Source organism: Anomaloglossus baeobatrachus, chromosome 1 (genome assembly GCF_048569485.1).
Source record: "Anomaloglossus baeobatrachus isolate aAnoBae1 chromosome 1, aAnoBae1.hap1, whole genome shotgun sequence".
Taxonomy (NCBI): domain Eukaryota; kingdom Metazoa; phylum Chordata; class Amphibia; order Anura; family Aromobatidae; genus Anomaloglossus; species Anomaloglossus baeobatrachus.
The window spans coordinates 23,999,546-24,020,711 of NC_134353.1; the positions used below are offsets into that span (position 1 = coordinate 23,999,546).

General features: G+C 41.8%; 1 long non-coding RNA gene across 1 annotated transcript in view; it reads left to right on the top strand.

The window, feature by feature from the left end:
• The first annotated feature begins 8,531 nt into the window (after positions 1-8,531).
• LOC142272717 (uncharacterized) overlaps positions 8,532-21,166 on the top strand; it is a 118,491-nt gene continuing 105,856 nt past the window's right edge. Inside the window, exon 1 of the long non-coding RNA XR_012737577.1 lies at positions 8,532-8,661. This is a non-coding gene — a long non-coding RNA (uncharacterized LOC142272717). The remainder of the gene's footprint in view (positions 8,662-21,166) is intronic.

Here is a 21,166-nt window from a genome sequence, read left to right on the forward strand (position 1 = left end):
CAGACTAATGGCCTCTGTGAGCAGTTCAATGGCACCCTAAAGCAGATGCTTAAAATGTTGGTCGACTCCCATGGCCATGACTGGGAGCGGTATCTCCCACACCTGTTATTTTCCAATTGGGAGGTTCCCCAGGCCTTAACGGGATTCTCACCTTTTGAACTCCTGTACTGGCGACGTGTGTGGGATCCCCTGGCTCTGGTGAAAGAGGCTTGGGAAGGGGACTTAGACACCACTGGAATGTCAGACATCAAGTATGTTGTGTGCTCCTGGGACAAAACGCAGGCCATGACGCAGCTTGTGCACAACAATAGGGCTCAAGCCCAGGCCCAACAGAAGTGTTGTATGACCAGAATGCTTGTGAGAGGGCCTTCAAAGTGGTTCAAAAAGTGTTAGTACTTGTCCCTGTACAATAAGACAATCTTCTGGCAGCCCAGGAAGGCCTATACCTCTTGTACCAGCAGCACAACAATGTAACGTACCTTGTCACCCTGGACGAAAAAATTATGCAAAATCCAGTGGAAAGATCCAAGACAAGTTCTTATCTTCAAATATACAGTTAAAAACTATTTATTTCATAACTTCATTATTTATATATATTTTTCGGATAGCTGGATTGTGTGGCTGGCTCCCACCCTCTTTCCTTGCGGACAGCAATCTACGATTGATAGAATTCCACAGGCATTGAAGAACAACGGTAAGCTGGAAAAGAAACACTTTTTTGTATTTGTCATCCTGGACCCAAGGCAGAATGCCTTCCACGTGAACATGATGAAGGCACATCATGAGCAGGTGGCTTGTGCACAGCCCGGTGTGCAACCTGCCTAAGAGGTTGACTTTATCCCTCTGTAAGCTCTTAGCTACCGAAATGCTGCCTTTCCGCCTGGTGGACACACAGGATTTTAGAGACCTTATGTCTGTCGCTGTGCCCCAGTACCAGATGCCCAGTCACCACTACTTCTCTAAGAAAGGTGTGCCTGCGCTACAACAGCATATCGCACACAATATCACCACTTCCTTGATAAACTCTGTGTGTGAACGGGTGCATTTCACCACCGATACTTGGACCAGTAAGCATGGACAGGGACGTTACATCTACCTTTGTTCCAGTTCTTCGTGTCTGTAAAAAAGGGAGCACATCGGATTGTCCACGGAAAGTAGTAGACATCTTACTTTTGCTGGTAGATGGCCTATCTTCAGCAGATGTTATTGGAGCTTTGCCACCTTCCCCACGGACTAAAACATTTTTTCTTTTTCCAACACGCCTGTTCCACTTTCCACCAGCATCTGTCATTTTGCCACTCATTTTGATTGAGACAAGATTGTGCACTTAAAATGTGGTAGTAAAATTTGAGAGGTGGTGTAGATTGCAGCGGTGGTCTATCTTTATTGACAGCAGAAGGAACAACAATAACTATCCCCGACAATGCAACTATGGCCCTTAAACTGGCAGCACAGTTTGCTAGTATAATGGCTTAGTAAAAATGAGTTTGCGGGTGCAATGCAGAGGTGCTGCAAATAGCGTTGCACCAGTGGGACACTAATGAAGTCCAACAGCCACTTTTAGGATGCCACTAAGTTTCCTCAGTGTTTGCTAGTATAATGGCTTAATAAAAATGAGTTTGCGGGTGCAATGCAGAGGTGCTAGAAATAGCTTGGCACCAGTGGGACACTAATGAAGTTCAACAGCCACTTTTTGGATGCGATTAAGTTTCCTCAGTGTTTGCTATTATAATGGCTTAGTAAAAATGAGTTTGAGGGTGCAATGCAGAGGTGCTGGAAATAGCTTGGCACCAGTGGGACACTAATGAAGTCCAGCAGCCACTTTTTGGATGCCACTAACTCAGGGCCGGCTCCAGGTTTTTGTGGGCCCTGGGCGGAAGAGTCCCGGTGGGCCCCATCCACACGCAGACACACACATACGTACACATACATATACATATTTAAAGACAAACTCACAAAAATACGTATAGAACTGACATATCTATACAGTGATATACACTGACATACATAGATACACATCATACATGCATACAGACACACACAACACAACTCTGCTAGATACATACATACAGACACACACAGCTCTGCTGGATACATACACACATAGCTCTGCTACATACATAGCTCTGCTACATACATACACATAGCTCTGCTACATACATACATGAATCTGCTACATACATACACACATAGCTCTGCTACATACATACACACATAGCTCTGCTACATACATAGCTCTGCTACATACATACATGAATCTGCTACATACATACACACATAGCTCTGCTACATACATACATGAATCTGCTACATACATACACATATAGCTCTGCTACATACATACATGAATCTGCTACATACATACACATATAGCTCTGCTACATACATACACACATAGCTCTGCTACATACATACACACATAGCTCTGCTACATACATACACACATAGCTCTGCTACATACATAGCTCTGCTACATACATACATGAATCTGCTACATACATACACACATAGCTCTGCTACATACATACACACATAGCTCTGCTACATACATACACACATAGCTCTGCTATATACATACACACATAGCTCTGCTATATACATACACACATAGCTCTGCTATATACATACACACCTAGCTCTGCTATATACATACACACATAGCTCTGCTATATACATACACACCTAGCTCTGCTATATACATACACACATAGCTCTGCTATATACATACACACATAGCTCTGCTATATACATACACACATAGCTCTGCTACATACATACACACATAGCTCTGTTACATACATACACACATAGCTCTGCTACATACATACACACATAGCTCTGCTACATACATACACACATAACTCTGCTATATACATACACACATAGCTCTGCTATATACATACACACATAGCTCTGCTATATACATACACACATAGCTCTGCTACATACATACACACATAGCTCTGCTACATACATGCACACATAGCTCTGCTACATACATACACACATAGCTCTGCTACATACATACACACATAGCTCTGCTACATACATACACACATAGCTCTGCTACATACATACACACATAACTCTGCTATATACATACACACATAGCTCTGCTATATACATACACACATAGCTCTGCTATATACATACACACATAGCTCTGCTACATACATACACACATAGCTCTGCTACATACATGCACACATAGCTCTGCTACATACATACACACATAGCTCTGCTACATACATACACACATAGCTCTGCTACATACATACACACATAGCTCTGCTATATACATACACACATAGCTCTGCTACATACATACAGACACACACGTAGCTCTGTGGGGCCCACACACACAGCTCCAGGGGCCAGCACATACAGCACCGGGGGGCAGGGCATACACCTAAGGGGGGAGAAGCCCATACAGCTCCCCAGGGCCCATAAATCGGGGGCGGGGAGGGCACATACCTCTCAGGTCACGGTGGAGAGGGGGCCCACACAGCGCCGGAGAGGGGGCCCACACAGCGCCGGAGAGGGGGCCCACACAGCGCCGGAGAGGGGGCCCACACAGCGCCGGAGAGAAGAGCTGTGCTGGGGGTCGCTGGCTGGCACTGCAACTCCTTCATCTGTGGGACTGAGCAGGCCGGTCGGTAGCTCCGCCCACAGATGAAGTTCAAACCAGGAAGTCTGCGTGCCTTAAAGGGTCGGCGCTGCAGATTCCTGCCGAGGACTGCGGAACTCGGCCCGGGGGCAGCAGAACTAAGGCGAGGGGGCCCCGGCCAAGGGGCACCAGAACTGACGAGGCCGAGTGGGCCCCCCCGGCTCTCCAGGGCCCCGGCATTTGCCCAGGTATGCCGCGTGCTGACGCCGGCCCTGCACTAACTGGCAGCACTCTTTTCAATTAAAATGGCTTTGCAAAAATGTGCAGGAGGGGAGAATGCAGAGGTGCTGGGACTTGCTTGGCACACGTGCCACAATAATGGAGGACAGCAGCCACTCTTTGGATGGCACTAACTGGCAGCACTCTGCTATTAAAATGGCTTTGCTAAAAAGGGCAGGAGGGTACAGTGGCCGGGTTGTGGGTCAGTGTAGAGGAAAGGAAGCCTCACTTTCTATCCCTCCTAATGGTGAAATGCAGCGAGGAAGTCCCTGAGCTTAGCTACACAGAAGCTGTTATCTGTAGCTGTTAAAATCTGTTTCCACGGCCCTGACTGTCACCTATGGCTCTGAGCCTGCTGTAATTAGCCCTTAAAAGGGCTGAAAGAAACTTCTATCCCTATTCTGTATAGCGCTGTGTGGAGAGCGTACACAGCAGTATCAGCGACAGGTGCTGCGTCTGCGGTGACTGTCACCCACAAGCAGAAGGCAGATAATGGCGTCCTGACGGGCAGATGCTCGTATTTATAATGCAGGGACATGTGACATGGACATCCTATCACACATGCCCTTGCTTGTCTGGCAAAAAGTCCACTTAGCTGTGTGTGTGTCTGGGATTGGATGACATGCTGGCCCGCCCCTCTACACGTGCGCTTAGGGAAGGAAGAACAGAAAAAAAAAATGTCGATCGCCATTATCCAACCAGCAGTGATCTGAACGCGCAGTCCCCGCACACTATACGCTGAAATTTCATAATAGTGTGAGTCGCAGAGTGACTTACACTATTACAGCGGAAAGCCAGCTAGTAATTAGCTTGGCTTTTTGCTTATAGAACCGTTCTCGAACGTAACTCGAGCTAACGAACTTTTAGCAAAAAGCTCGAGTTCTAGTTTGATCTAGAACAGCCCCCAAAATCACTCAAACCGCGAACCACGAACCACAAACCGCGCTCAACTCTACTCATGAGCATGCCTTGTCAGTCACCACACCACATCTCGCTGCAGCAGGTTCTCCTGGAGTGTTTGTTTCTCCAGAGATGTCCATCTCTACCTGTGTGCTGTAGGGGTGAGCTGCACACCTGCAGCCTGTGATGGGATTTGCTTCATCTCTTGTGTAACAAGCTGGTTTCTACTATTCAGATTCTCAGCAAATTATTTCTCCTTTGAGAATTGCATCCACACCAGATAGATCTTCTGAATAGGGCTGTAAAAGTCCAGATCCGCGCGGTTTCAACAATGCCCGGGATACCGGGTGCACGATCCGGATCTGGCACTGGGGAAATTAATTGAAAAATAAAGAAAACAAGAGTTAAGTGAGAGTTTCGCCGGCCCTCCTGTTGTCTGTGATAAGTTGCAATCAGAAGCGTCCCCAGCCTGTGACAGCGTCTGGCTGCAGTCATTGCTCATCGTGGCTCAGTCATAGGCTACACTCATAACCGGCGGTCGTTCTCTATGGCCACTAGCTGTAAGATGTAGCAGTGCTGGATGTGTCGTCATGGGACCTTGTGTGGATTACGCCGGACCTGCAGGGTGTTGGGGGTTAATAAAGAGGTGAAGGAGGGTGTGTTTTGTATTTTTTCCAAAAAAAGGATTTTTTCTCTGTGTTTGTATTTATTTACTGTCACTTACAGGTTAGTGGGGCAGGTATCTAATAGATGCCTATGCTATCACTAACCTAGGGTTTAGTAGTAGGTGTACGCTGTTATTAACCCCTAATTACCCCAATTGCCACCGCACCAGGGCAATCGAGAAGAGCTGGTAAAGCACTAGGATTGTCACATCCAATGGATGCGGCAATACTGGGCGGCTGCGGGCTGAGAATACCAGGTCCCCAGCTGGCTTATCTTGGCTGGGGATGAAAATTAGGGGGGACCACATGTAGTTTATTTTTAAAATTATTTATTGAAATAAAAAACAAAGCCGTATGCGGTTTCTCATAGGCCGGAGTCACACTTTCGAGGGACTCGTACGAGTCTGACATCGCATCGCCGGCACAACCGCACACTCTGATAGGAGAGTGCATGTGCTTCTAGGTACATGCACGCTCATGTTCCGAGCACAGCAGGCCGTGCCGGGTGATGTCATGCCAGACTTGTACGAGTCAGACATCGCATCACTGGCACAGCCGCACACTCTTATAGGAGCGTGCATATGTTTCTAGGTACATGCATGCTCATGTTCAGAACACAGCAGGCCATGCAGGGTGATGTCATGCCAGACTTGTACGAGGCTGACATCGCATGACTGATACAGCCCAACTCTCTGACATGAGCGTGCATGTGTTTCTAGGTACATGCACGCTCATGTTCAGGGCGCGACAGGCCGTGCCGGATGATGTCATGCCAGACTTGTATGAGTCTGACATCACATCACCGGCACAGCTGCACACTCTTCTGACAGGAGCTGGCCGCATGTGTGTCTGTCTACATGCACGCTCACCATACTGACCCGCAGATACTTGCACTGCTTTCCCCGTCCACCGGCCGTCCTGGCGCCTGTGATTGGTTGCAGTCAGCTGACACACTGCCACTCAGGGTGGGGGGGCATGATTAACTGCAACCATTTACTTGCGCCGGTGGGTGGGCAAAACAGTGGATATTGAATTGTCGGCTCCGGAAGGGAAAAGCCTGACCCAGAAGCAGTCTGCCGCTATGACACCGGCTAGGTGAGTATACCTTGTGTACTCCTGCCCCCCTATCCCTTCCACCATAGTATTTAATCTCCGGATTCTGGCCCCAATGATTTATATGGGCACCGGATTCCGGAGCGGATCAGGTTGTTTTTTATATTGAGCAGTGATCCGCCGATCCCGTTTTTTTGCCAGTCCGAGCAGCTTTACTTGTGAGTTTTCTCCCACTGTAGGCCTGGAAACCTGTACCTTGCTTGGAGAACTTTCCTGCCCAGGGTGGCCCATCCTTGCATGTGCTCCAGACATGAGGAGAAACCATGACACACACACTACATTAAAGTAGTTTTATTTTTGCACAGAAGGGCAGTATTATGGTAGTTATATTCTTGTAATAGGAGCACTATTGTAGTAGTTATATTTCTGTACATAGGGGGCAGTATTATAGTAGTTATATTCTTGTACTTAGGGGCAGTATTATAGTAGTTATATTCTTGTAATAGGAGCACTATTGTAGTAGTTATATTCCTGTACATAGGGGGCAGTATTATAGTAGTTATATTCTTGTACATAGGGGCAATATTATAGTAGTTATATTCTTGTATATAGGGGCAGTATTATATTAGTTATATTCTTGTACATAGGAGCAGTATTATAGTAGTTATATTCTTGTACATAGGGGCAGTATTATAGTAGTTATATTCTTGTACATAGGGGCAGTATTATAGTAGTTATATTCTTGTACATAGGGGCAGTATTATAGTAGTTATATTCTTGTACATAGGGGCAGTATTATAGTAGTTATATTCTTGTACATAGGGGCAGTATTACAGTAGTTATAGTCTTGTACATAGGAGCAGCATTATAGTAGTTATATTCTTGTATATTGGGGCAGTATTATAGTAGTTATATTCTTGTACATAGGGGGCAGTATTATAGTAGTTATATTCTTGTACATAGGGGCAGTATTATAGTAGTTATATTCTTGTACATAGGGGGCAGTATTATAGTACTGTAGTTATATTCTTGTATATAGGGGGCAGTATTATAGTAGTTATATTCTTGTACATAGGGGGTAGTATTATAGTATATTCTTGTACATAGGAGCAGTATTATAGTAGTTATATTCTTGTACATAGGGGCAGTATTATAGTAGTTATATTCTTGTACATAGGGGGCAGTATTTTAGTGGTTATATTCTTGTACATAAGGGCAGTATTATAGTAGTTATATTCTTGTATATAGGAGCAGTATTATAGTAGTCATATTCTTGTACATAGGGGGCAGTATTTTAGTGGTTATATTCTTGTACATAAGGGCAGTATTATAGTAGTTATATTCTTGTATATTGGGTTCAGCATTAGATATTTTTACATAGAATCCAGCATTATTGTAGTAATATTCTTGAAATTACCATGTACAGCACCTATACTCAGGTACTAAGGGATTCTATAAAGCCCATTTTTCAACTATACAGTATAAATCAGACTATATATTAACACTAAGTGGAAAAATTATTTGAGCCGCACATTGTAATTATATTATTATTATTCAGCGTTTGACAAGTGAGTTGTAACGATGACAAGTATGGAGTACATCGCTTCCACAGGACGAAGACATGGGTGAATTACATGTGAATGTGATATATGAACCTCAAGGTCATCCTCACGACTAAAAATGTATAAATACGTGTGCGTCTCAATACTAATTTTTTGCTATCATAATAAAATGTTTACGGTTTACATACGAGAACCATCAGAAGCTCAAAGGACAAATCTTACTAATCTTTAATGCCGAATAAACTAAAAAAAAAAGCAGTTACATCAACATCTGAAATTTTTGAAAAAGTGTCGTCTGGAAGCCAAAAATTCAACAATATACTTAGCCGCTCCTTACAGAAGAAAATATTCTGTTGCCCTAAATCAGATCTTGTCTGATCCTGCAAGGGTTACAGAAGAAGCAGTGGGAGGGAGAGATGGTGAGGAGTGCGGAGGAACACCTCATTAGCTCGCTGGCACCACAATGTCTGGACACTGATCTCCAATCGCTGGAGAAGTCTGAGAACATCCGCACAAACTTACAAGTTCTCACTCCGGGCAGACGCAGGCAAAACTCTTACTGGATTTCATGTTAGCGTCTCCTTATTCCGACTCGGTAAGTTTTACATTTTGAACGTTTTTTTAGAATTTCTCAGCCAAATTCTTTAAATTCTATATATATATTTATTTATTTATTTTTTAATTTCTAAAGTTTTACCGTAACGTATATGCATTTCTCAAGGTTTTCACTTATAGATCCTAAAGACGGTAAAGAATTTGAATCTTTGTCTTTTAGTCTTCTTATTTTTCTAATAATTTTTGGTTCCGATAATATTTTTTTGAATTCCTGAATATTATTTCAAATTACTTTGTCCTTTCTGATAATTATTTCTTTCCCATTCAGATTTTTCTAACTTTTTTTCCAAGGGATAGTTTGATCAAGTTTTGTCTGCTTATAACTTAATATTTTAATTAAAAGACTTATTAGTTTACGCTTTGGTTACAATTCATAGAAGGGTTTGAAATCACAGGAAAAAAAAATATTTTCCATTTTTGAAATTATTCTTTTTAAAAAAAAACTAAAATAATTAAAAATTAATGTTATGAAACCATAATAGTTGCTAACGCTATCAATCCTAGAAGTCAACTGTATGGGCCAAAAAATCTCGAAATCACAATTAAAAAGTGATGACTATAAAAAGATTCTGGTAAACAATAATGAGCAGCGGCCCGGCGGTCAAGAATGAAGCCGATACATGGATTTCTTATTATTAACATATACGTCGGCCCAGCTCTTCTGTCCTATGTTTAATAATTAAAATGAAAGTTTTACTAATTGAAAATTCATCACTACCTAGGCGCGCGGATCGGCGTCCTACGATGTCAGTTAAAGATATCAATAAATTACTTAAAACTCAACCTGAATAATGAGGCAAAAGATTATACCTGGTCCATTAATTACATTAATTTCTTAATATTTATTGTAATTCCAGTCATCACCTAATTATTGGCCAAGGTTTAAAAGACTGGATAAATTTTGAGTTATGATCAATTTTTTCTGTTAAACTCAATTATCAAAAAAAGTTAAAAATTATTTGAGAATTAGTTTTTACTAGTTTTTTTACCTTTCTATACAATTTGTCGCTATATTATATTTTTACCCGGCTCAACAAAATTATAATTACTCTTATATATGTTATTTCTCTGTCTTTAAAGTTCGATCACGTCGTTCAGAGTTTTTTTTGTTGTAAAAATTGAAAGAATATTAATCCTTACACCAGTGGACTCAACGCTTGTGCTTCCAGTGTAGATCGATATCTTTCTCTTTCTAACAATGATTATTTTCAATATATATATATATATATATATATATATATATATATATATATATATATATATATATATATATATATATATTCAGTTAGGTATTAACCACTGAAGACTCTCATCTCTTTTAAACATTTTTTTTTATTTATACAGCATAATAAAATTAAATGGTTCAGGTATATAAACAATATGGCTCCGAGAAGTCACAATAATATCATAATATTCAATGTAAATCAATAACGTTGGTTAAGCTTAAAATACCACTAATTATATTTAGTGTATTTTTTTAAATTATGAACTGTAAACATGGAATCATTTTTTATTATTATTTTATGATTTTACTTTTCCCCCAAAATTAATACTCTAGTAATATATTCTAGCTGAATCCCTAATACTCTAGTAAATTATATTATAATACTTTACTTGAATCCTTCCACTTGAGGTGGCTTGTTAAGAAATGAAAAATGTTTTATTGCTTTTTTTATTGTGGATATATGAGTAAAAGTATGAAGACATATTGTGAACTAGGATCAGACCCAACATTAAGGGAAAAAAGACAGACGTTGTAAAGTGTTTGACGTGTACCGATCAGTGTCTATGGGGTGTAATTCTGAGTGATATAAGTATAATGTAGGCTCTCGAATCGGTGTCTATGGGGTGTAATTCTGAGTGATATAAGTACAGTATAATGGAGGCTACTCGATTGACATCTATCGGGTGTAATTTTGAGTGATATAAGTACAGTATAATGGAGGCTCCCCGATCGGCATCTATGGGGTGTAATTCTGAGTGATATAAGTACAGTATAATGTAGGCTCTCGAATAGGTGTCTATGGGGTGTAATTCTGAGTAACATAAGTACGGTATAATGGAGGCTCCCCGATCAGCACCTATGGGGTGTAATTCTGAGTGATATAAGTAGGGTATAATGGAGGCTCCCCAATCGGCTGTGTACAGCCCTCTACTGTTTTCTTATAATTTAGGTTTCCTTGCGCTTTCATAAGAAAGTCACCATCTTCAACCTCACAAAATTGTAAAATAGTGTTAAACATTAGCAGAAAGACCTGAAAAAGACTTTGTTAGGACTCTACAGTGAGTGCTGTACTTTGCCTATTGGTAATTTCAACGCTACAAATATTCTCAGGTCAACTGGAGTTCAGATCGTTGTTATTGACTTGACATTTCAACATAAAAGGCAACAGTTTCTGGTCCAACCAGTAGAATTGTCCTGTTGGGTAGGTACGAGTATATTGTGGGGTCCTCGATCGGAATCTATGGTGTGTCCATTGAGTAATATCAGTACAGTATAATGTAGGCTCCCTGATCGGTATCTATGGGGTGTACATCTACATTATATGTGTACAATATAATGTAGACTCCTCGATCAACATCTATGGGGTAAAACAAAAATTGAATCCTTAGATCCATAATGTAACCAAAACAGTTATCATATCCACCACGGTTCCCAAATACGAATATAGACCTATATATGATCTCTAGTTTTCAATCAATTAGTATAATGAGATACATAAATATACACAATATTAGGCAAAAGCAGTACAAATTTTATTAATAAATAGAGGGCACACACACAGTGCATGAAGTGAGTTTTTAAAAACATATACACGAAAAACGGGACAGTGTGATTGGTCTAACATAGATGTAATTCATATAATATGGCGCTGATCATGAGATAACACTGACGACAATTAGATACTAACAGCTCACCCTAACAATATATGTAGGGGTACTATGTACTATGTAGTATATAAAGGGGCACCTACATATATTGTTAGGGTGAGCTGTTAGTATCTAATTCTCATCACTGTTATCTCATGATCAGCGCCATATTATATGAATTACATCTGTGTTAGACCAATCACACTCTCCTGTTTTTCGTGTATATGTTTTTAAAAACTCACTTCATGCACTGTGTCGCCTCTATTTATTAATAAAATTTGTACTGATTTTGCATAATATTGTGTCTATTTATGTATCTCAGTATACTAAATGATTGAAAACTAGAGGTCATATATAGGTCTATAAACATCTATGGGGTGTCCATCTAAGTAATTTAAGTACAGTATAATGTAGGCTCCCCAGTCAGCATCTATGGGGTGTCTATCTGAGTAATATAAGTACATTATAATGTAAGGGCCCCGATCGGCATGTACGGGGTGTCCATTGAGTAATATATGTACAGTGTAATGTAGGCTTCCTGATTATCATCTATGGGGTGTCCATCTGAGTAATATAAGTACATTATAATGTAGGGGCCCCGATCGGCATCTACGGGATGTACATCTGAGTATAAGTACAGTATAATGTAGGCTGCCCAATCGGCATCTATGGGATGTCCATCTGAGTAATATATGTACAGTGTAATGTAGGCTTCCTGATTATCATCTATGGGGTGGCCATCTGAGTAATATAAGTACATTATAATGTAAGGGCCCCGATCGGCATGTACGGGGTGTCCATTGAGTAATATATGTACAGTGTAATGTAGGCTTCCTGATCATCATCTATGGGGTGTCCATCTGAGTAATATAAGTACATTATAATGTAGGGGCCCCGATCGTCATCTACGGGGTGTACATCTGAGTATAAGTACAGTATAATGTAGGCTCCCCATTCGGCATCTATGGGGTGTCCATCTGAGTAATATAAGTACATTATAATGTAGGGGCCCCGATCGGCATCGACGGGGTGTCCATTGAGTAATATATGTACAGTGTAATGTAGGCTCCCCGATCAGCGTCTATGGGATGTACATCTGAGTAATATAAGTAGAATATATTGTAGGCTCCCTGATCGGCATCTACGGGGTGTAATTCTGAGTAATTTCAGTACAATATAATGTAGGCTCCCAATTGACATCTATGTTGTGTACATCTGAGTAATATCAGTACAGTATAATGTAGGCTCCCGTTTGGTATCTATGGGGTGAAATTTTGAGTTATATAAGTAAAGTATAATGTAGGCGCCTTGATCGGTGTCTATGGGGTGTAATTCTGACTAATGTCAGGACAGTATAATGTAGGCGCCCTGATTGGTGTTTATTGGGTGTAATTCTGAGTAATATAAGTACAGTATAATGTAGGGGCCCCGATCGGCATCTATGGGGTGTACATCTGAGTATAAGTACAGTATAATGTAGGCTCCCCAATCGGCATCTATGGGGTGTCCATCTGAGTAATATAAGTACATTATAATGTAGGGGCCCCGATCGGCATCAACGGGGTGTCCATTGAGTAATATATGTACAGTGTAATGTAGGCTCCCTGATCAGCGTCTATAGGGTGTACATCTGAGTAATATAAGTAGAATATATTGTAGGCTCCCTGATCGGCATCTACGGGGTGTAATTCTGAGTAATTTCAGTACAATATAATGTAGGCTCCCAATTGACATCTATGTTGGGTACATCTGAGTAATATCAGTACAGTATAATGTAGGCTCCTGTTTGGTATCTATGGGGTGACATTTTGAGTTATATAAGTAAAGTATAATGTAGGCGCCTTGATCGGTGTCTATGGGGTGTAATTCTGACTAATGTCAGGACAGTATAATGTAGGCGCCAAGATTGGTGTTTATTGGGTGTAATTCTGAGTAATATCAGTACAGTATAATGTAGGCTCCCAATTGGCATCTATGGGGTGTACATCTGAGTAATATAAGTAGAGTATGATGTAGGCTTCCTGATAAGCATCTATGGGGTGTCATGCTGAGTAACAAAAATACAGTATAATGTAGGTTCCCCGATCAGCATCTATGGGGCGGACATCTGAGTAATATCAGTACAATATAATGTAGGCTCCCCGATTAGCGTCTATGAGGTATAATTGTGAGTGATATAAGTAGAGGATAATGTAGGTCCCCCGATTGGCATCCATGAGGTATAATTATAAATAATATAAGTACAGTATAATGTAGTCTCCCGATTGGCAACTATGGGGTGTACATCTGAGTAATATAAGTGCAGTAGAATGTAAACTCCCCGATCGGCATCTATGGGGTACAAGTCTGAGTAATATGAGTACAGTATAATGTAGGCTCCCCGATCGGCGTTTATTGGGTGAAATTCTTAGTAATATAATTACACGGTACATGTAATGCCAATAATGCCAAAAAGGCAGATCAGAGAGCCTTCATTATACTGTACGTATAATGAAGGCTCTCTGATCGGCATTTATGGGGCGGACATCTGAGTAATATAAGTACAGTATAATGTAGGCTCTCCGAACGTCGTCTATGGGGCGGACATCTGAATAATTTAAGTACAGTATAATGTAGGCTCCCTGATCAGCCTCTGTGGGGTGTAATTCTGAGTAATATCAGTACAGTATAATGTAAATTCTCTGATTGGTGTCATGGGGTGTAATTCTGAGTAATATCAGTACAGTATAATGTAGGCTCCCCAATTGACATCTATGGGGTGTAATTATGAGTAACATAAGTAGAGTATAATGGAGGCTCCCTGATCGGGGTCTATGGGGTGTAATTCTGAGTAATATAAGTAGAGTATAATGTAAGCTCCTGATCGGCGTTTATGTGATGTAATGCTATATAATATAAATACAGTATAATGGAGGTTCCCCGATCGGCTGTGTACAGCGCTCTTCTGTTTTCCTATAATTTAGGTTTCTTTACGCTTTCTTAAGAAAGTCTCCATCATCAACCTCACAGAATTGTAAAATAATGTTAAACGCTAGCAGAAAGACCTCAAAAAGCCTTCGTAGGATTCTACAGAGAGTGCTGTACTTTGGCTATTGGTAATTTTAACGCTACAAATATTCTCAGGTCAACTGGAGTTCAGCTCGTTGTTGCTGACTTGACATTTCGACATAAAAGGCAACAGTTTCTGGTCCAACCAGTAGCATTGTCCTGTTGGGTACGAGATTGTGAAGCTCGGCCCCAGGAAGGCCGACGTATCCCAAAATGTAATCACATTGGCTAGCTGCAGCGCTCACGTCACTGATGGAAATTGCCTTAACAGTGAGTAGAGCTCTTCCTCATTCATTAGGTTACACTCTCGAGTTCGGAGAGCCGGAGGAGGACCTATCTACTGCCATGCCAGCCTTGGTTTATCAGGCCTTTTCTTGGAATATTTCAGTTTCAAGAGTGAGTATAAGTATTAAAAGTCATGTACTGACTGTTTGCCGAAGTATAAGCCAACTAAATTCATGTATTAAGATGTATAACTAGTTTTTACGTTGAGCAATCACGTAATTAGTTGAGAACTCTTTGAAGGTTTTTCAATTTGACAGGTGCTTTTTTGTTAGTAGCCATGCCAATGTATAAAGAAGAGGACAGGATCTATAGAGTGGATCTATACTGTTGTCTATTTTGCTAATTATGGGTTATTTTATATCTTTCTTCGATGGATCAATCTTTTTTCTTAAATTATCGATTCATGACGCTCCTACACTAAGAATTTTATATTATATGTGGCAAATCCGAAAAGTAATAGATCTTTACGTTTTTAAATTTTGGGACTAAATTTTTCTTAATTTCGTAGAAATTCTATCAGAGCGGTTGTAAATATATTTTGCATTTGAGAAGATTTCTAAATAGTATATATCTTGAATTTTGTATTTTTTTTTATTATTATTTTTTTTTACCTTTTTTTACAAGAGTAAGATTTTTCTAAAAGAATATTACATTTTCAAGGATGGCTTCATTACACAATGAATTCCTAAAATACAATTTTGAAAATAATATTTTACAGGCTGAAAATAAAAATGAAAAATAGGACATCGGGGATGGAGTAATTTCAATTATTATGTTTTTTTATGTTTATTATGACTTTTCTAAGAAATTCAGATTTCAATAAAATTCCATTATTTTCTTATTATTTACATGAAGATGAAGAAAGAAAGATTATAAACTTAAAAAAATCTTTAAGCTGAGGGTTTTTTTACAAAATGGGAAATATTCATTTGTTTACCTAGAAATAGAAATTATCACTATTGTAGTTTCAACACTGAATGAAAAGATTCACCGGAGAGATGTATTCACTGAAAAAAAAAATTGGAATTAACTCCTTTTGTTTCAATAAATACTTCTTAAAAATTGTTTTTACAAAATTCTGCTTCATAGAAAAAAATGAAAATTTAGAATTCTAATTAACTGCCATTAGTCTCCTGCCTTTAATGCCACGGAATTTTGTAATTCCCTTCATGAGAATTTTTTTATTACTTTTGTTCTTATGTTTTAGTCATTTTTTTTTATATATTATCCTTTAACGTTCATGTTAGTTTTGATCATTTTATAAGAAAAATTGTTTTTGTTTGTTTTTTCGGATTTATAACTTCAATGGATCCACTACATTTCCAATTTGTTTGTTAATTTAAAAAAAAAAAATCTTTAAATTTAAAGATATATGTATAAAAATGTTTATTAATTGGTAAAACGTTGACCTTTATTATAAATTAGAAAGGTTGACGGCGCTAAAATAAAATAAGTTTAATTAATCACAGATGGAAAAGAGGTTAAAAAATATGGATTTTCAAAACAATACAATTTAATAAATTTGTACTGTACAAGTCACAACTAAAAATTAGAAAATATTACCGGCGGGTGACAAGCCAACCTTTATAAAATAAGCTAAGTTTTGTCAAAAAGTTCTTAATTTACAAAATATCAGTATATTTTTTTAACCTAAAATATTGCAAATTAAAATGTTGGTTATTTTGATTTACGCTGATCTAAGAAAGTAGATTAAATAACTGTAATCCTCTAGAATATAGCAAACTGTGTGAAAAAGGTGATACTAAATTAATAGTGTCTTGTATATATGGCATAGATCATAAAGGCATAGTACATTGCTGTGGTTGCACTGTCGTACCAGTCCAGTACCAGCCTTTACCATTTGCCATTGATATCAAAGGATAGATCCAAACGTCGCAGAGGGGTTTTTTTCACCAATCTGCGAAAAGTTGGCAGCAAAATCTGAACGTTCCACATGCAATTGTTAGTGTGACTCTCCCATGGATTTCATGGATTTGGAGTGAGAAAAATTTGATGAAAAAATTCCGCACATTTACAAAAAAGAAAACTGCTGAAAACGTGACAATCTACCTGGCATTCCAGTCTCTGTACTTACACATTTGGAATCGATTTTACAGTGACTGAAAGTTTCTAGACATGGAATTTTTTTACTAATGTCTTTTAACTTATGCACTAATATTGTTAGTAATGATGAGTGGGCACTACCATGCTCAAAGACTCAGTATTAGTCATGAGTAGGCACTACCATGCTTAGGTGCTCGGTACTGGTAACTAGTGATGAGCGGTCACTACCATGCTCGGGTGCTCAGTACTGGTAACTAGTGATGAGCGGGCACTACCATGCTCAGGTGCTCAGTACTCGTAACTAGTGATGAGTGGGCACTACCATGCTCGGGTGCTCAGTACTGGTAACTAGTGATGAGCGAGCACTACCATGCTCAGGTGCTCAGTACTCGTAACTAGTGATGAGCGAGCACTACCATGCTCGGGTGCTCAGTACTCGTAACTAGTGATGAGCGAGCCCTACCATGCTTAGGTGCTCGGTACTCTAACTAGTGATGAGTGTGCACTACCATGCTTAGGTGCTCGGTACTCGTAACTAGTGATGAGTGGGCACTACCATGCTCAGGCGCTCGGTACTTGTAACTAATGATGAGCGGGCACTACCATGCTCAGGTGGTCTGTATTCGTAACTAGTGATGAGCGAGCACTACCATGCTCGGGTGCTCGGTACTTGTAACTAGAGATGAGCGAACCGGTCCCGGTTCGGCTCGAGGTCGGTTCGCCGAACGGAGGTCCCGTTCGAGTTCGGCTCGTCGAACGTTCGACGAACCGAACTCGAACTGCATAGGAAACAATGGCAGGCAATCACAAACACAGAAAAACACCTAGAAAACACCCTCAAAGGTGTCCAAAAGGTGACAAACAACTCACAACACATGGGAAAGTGACAAGGACATATACTCATGTGAAAACAAAAGAGCAGGACAAGGAAAAAGAGGAGGACACACAGATATATGAGTATATGCAAGGAAACATCGATTCCATTATTGTGCAACTTGAGCCCTGCTCATTTTAGGCTTCCAATCTTGATAAATTGCCTGAGCTCGCCACGTACGCCTTGGGGATCTTGTCGTGTCCTGCAGCCAGCGTTCTCTCGGAACCTGTCTTCAGTGCTGCTGGGGGTCTGCTGGCAGATAAGCACACATGTCTGTCCACTGACAATGTGGACATGGCTCTCAGAGGACTTTTCTTCCCCTGGGTCAGCCAGGGGAGGCGAAAGGCACGCGTATTTTTGAGAGTGCTTCATGCAAAGCATCTTTTTCTTTTTCAAAAGGGGGCTCAACCGATGCCAGTCAAGTGGGGTGTGTGTGGCCCAGTTAGTGGAAACGAGGGAGACTGTGGTTGGAGTCCCCTCGCTGTGTCTCTAAAAGAACCAAGATGAACAAGTCATGGCTCTCAGAGGACTTTTCTTCCCCTGGGTCAGCCAGGGGACGGGAAAGGCACGCGTATTTTTGAGAGTGCTTCATGCAAAGCATCTTTTTCTTTTTCAAAAGGGGGCTCAACCGATGCCAGTCAAGTGGGGTGTGTGTGGCCCAGTTAGTGGAAACGAGGGAGACTGTGGTTGGAGTCCCCTCGCTGTGTCTCTAAAAGAACCAAGATGAACAAGTCATGGCTCTCAGAGGACTTTTCTTCCCCTGGGTCAGCCAGGGGACGGGAAAGGCACGCGTATTTTTGAGAGTGCTTCATGCAAAGCATCTTTTTCTTTTTCAAAAGGGGGCTCAACCGATGCCAGTCAAGTGGGGTGTGTGTGGCCCAGTTAGTGGAAACGAGGGAGACTGTGGTTGGAGTCCCCTCGCTGTGTCTCTAAAAGAACCAAGATGAACAAGTCATGGCTCTCAGAGGACTTTTCTTCCCCTGGGTCAGCCAGGGGACGGGAAAGGCACGCGTATTTTTGAGAGTGCTTCATGCAAAGCATCTTTTTCTTTTTCAAAAGGGGGGGTCAACCGATGCCAGTCAAGTGGGGTGTGTGTGGCCCAGTTAGTGGAAACGAGGGAGACTGTGGTTGGAGTCCCCTCGCTGTGTCTCTAAAAGAACCAAGATGAACAAGTCATGGCTCTCAGAGGACTTTTCTTCCCCTGGGTCAGCCAGGGGACGGGAAAGGCACGCGTATTTTTGAGAGTGCTTCATGCAAAGCATCTTTTTCTTTTTCAAAAGGGGGCTCAACTGATGCCAGTCAAGTGGGGTGTGTGTGGCCCAGTTAGTGGAAACGAGGGAGACTGTGGTTGGAGTCCCCTCGCTGTGTTTTACATGCTTTTAGAAGGTCATGACATGGCTTGGAGGTTGACTTTCATCATCTGCAAACTGTTGGCTACCAAAATGCTGCCTTTCCAACAACTGTGGTTATAGACAATGAGGAACATACTGATGAAGATGAGACGCAGATACCCGATTGGGATGACAACTTAAATATTCGGTCAGGGCAAGAAGATGCTCGGTCTGAGGGGAAGGGGAGTGCAAACACAACAATTGATGATGAAGTTCTAGATCCCACCTACTGTCAACCCACAGTCAGACACTCGAGGAGGTCAACAGAGGCGGTGGAGGAGGATGCAACCGACGTCGAAGTAACTTTGCGCCTTCCTGGACACAGTCGGAGCACTGGTAGCACGTCTACAACTGCATCCTCAGCCACCACTCTGCCTCTGAGCATTATTCGGGGTGGATCAACAGGTCGCATGGCCTCTAAGCCTTGCCTAGCCTGGTCCTTTTTTGACATAAAAAAAGATCGCCCAAATTATGTGATCTGTAACATTTGGCATGGTTATCTTACTAGAGGTCAAAACCTCAGCAGTTTGACAACTTCTTCCATGAATCGTCACATGAATAAATATCATATGGCCTGGTGGGAAGCTCACCGTGCTGCAATGCGGCCTAGCGGAGCCAACCATCCACCGCCTGCCCCTTCCAGTGCATCCGCGCGCTCGTCAACTTCTAGGACTGTGGGGACAGCTGTCACACCTGTTTTTCCACCCACAACTTCCACCACTGTAACCGCAACAGGCAGTTTGCTTGGTAGATCGTCAGTTGGTTTGGAAGGGGAAACAAGTGATTGTGTACAGCTCTCTCAAACATCGATAGCACCAACGTTGGATGAAGGCAACATCATGTCTCCGCCTGCACTTTCCTCACAAACCTGCATTTTTCCAGGGACACCCTACTCAACACCGTCTACACACAGCAGCCAGATCTCTGTCCCTCAGATGTGGTCAAATAAAAGGCCACTTCCTGCGACCCATGACAAAGCTAAGAGGTTGACTCTATCCCTCTGTAAGCTGTTGGCTACCGAAATGCTGCCTTTCCGCCTAGTGGACACACAGGATTTTAGAGACCTTATGTCTGTCGCTGTGCCCCAGTACCAGATGCCTAGTCGCCACTACTTCTCTAAGAAAGGTGTGCCCGCGCTACACCAGCATGTCGCACACAACATCACCGCTTCCTTGAGAAACTCTGTGTGTGAACGGGTGCATTTCACCACCGATACTTGGACCAGTAAGCATGGACAGGGACGTTACATGTCGCTGACTGGGCACTGGGTAACTATGGTGATAGATGGTGAAGGGTCTGCTGCACAAGTCTTGCCGTCCCCACGACTTGTGTGTCAATCCTCTGTCTGTCCAAGTTCCGCCACTGCTTCTGCATCCTCCACCTCATCTGGGTCCTCCACCTCCGCCCCAAGCCTGCCTGGTCAGGCCACCAGCATTCTCACTGCGCAGAAGGAATCACGCACCCCTCATTACTATGCTGGCAGCAGAGCGCAACGGCATCAGGCGGTCTTTAGCTTGACATGTCTTGGGAATAAGAGTCACACAGCTGAGGAGTTGTGGTCAGCTCTGCGGTCCGAGTTTAATAAATGGTTGTCTCCACTCAACCTGCAGCCTGGTAAGGCCGTGTGCGACAATGCTGCAAACCTGGGTGCGGCCCTTCGCCTGGGCAAGGTGACACACGTACCTTGTATGGCTCACGTGTTGAACCTTGTCGTCCAGCAATTTTTAACACACTATCCCGGCCTAGATGGCCTTCTGAACAGGGCACAAAAATTGTCTGCTCACTTCCGCCGTTCAAGCGCCGCAGCTGAGCGACTTGCATCGCTCCAGAAGTCTTTCGGCCTGCCGGTTCATCGCCTGAAATGCGATGTGGCGACACGCTGGAATTCAACTCTCCACATGTTACAGCGACTGTGGCAGCACCGCAGAGCCCTGGTGCAATACGTCATGACG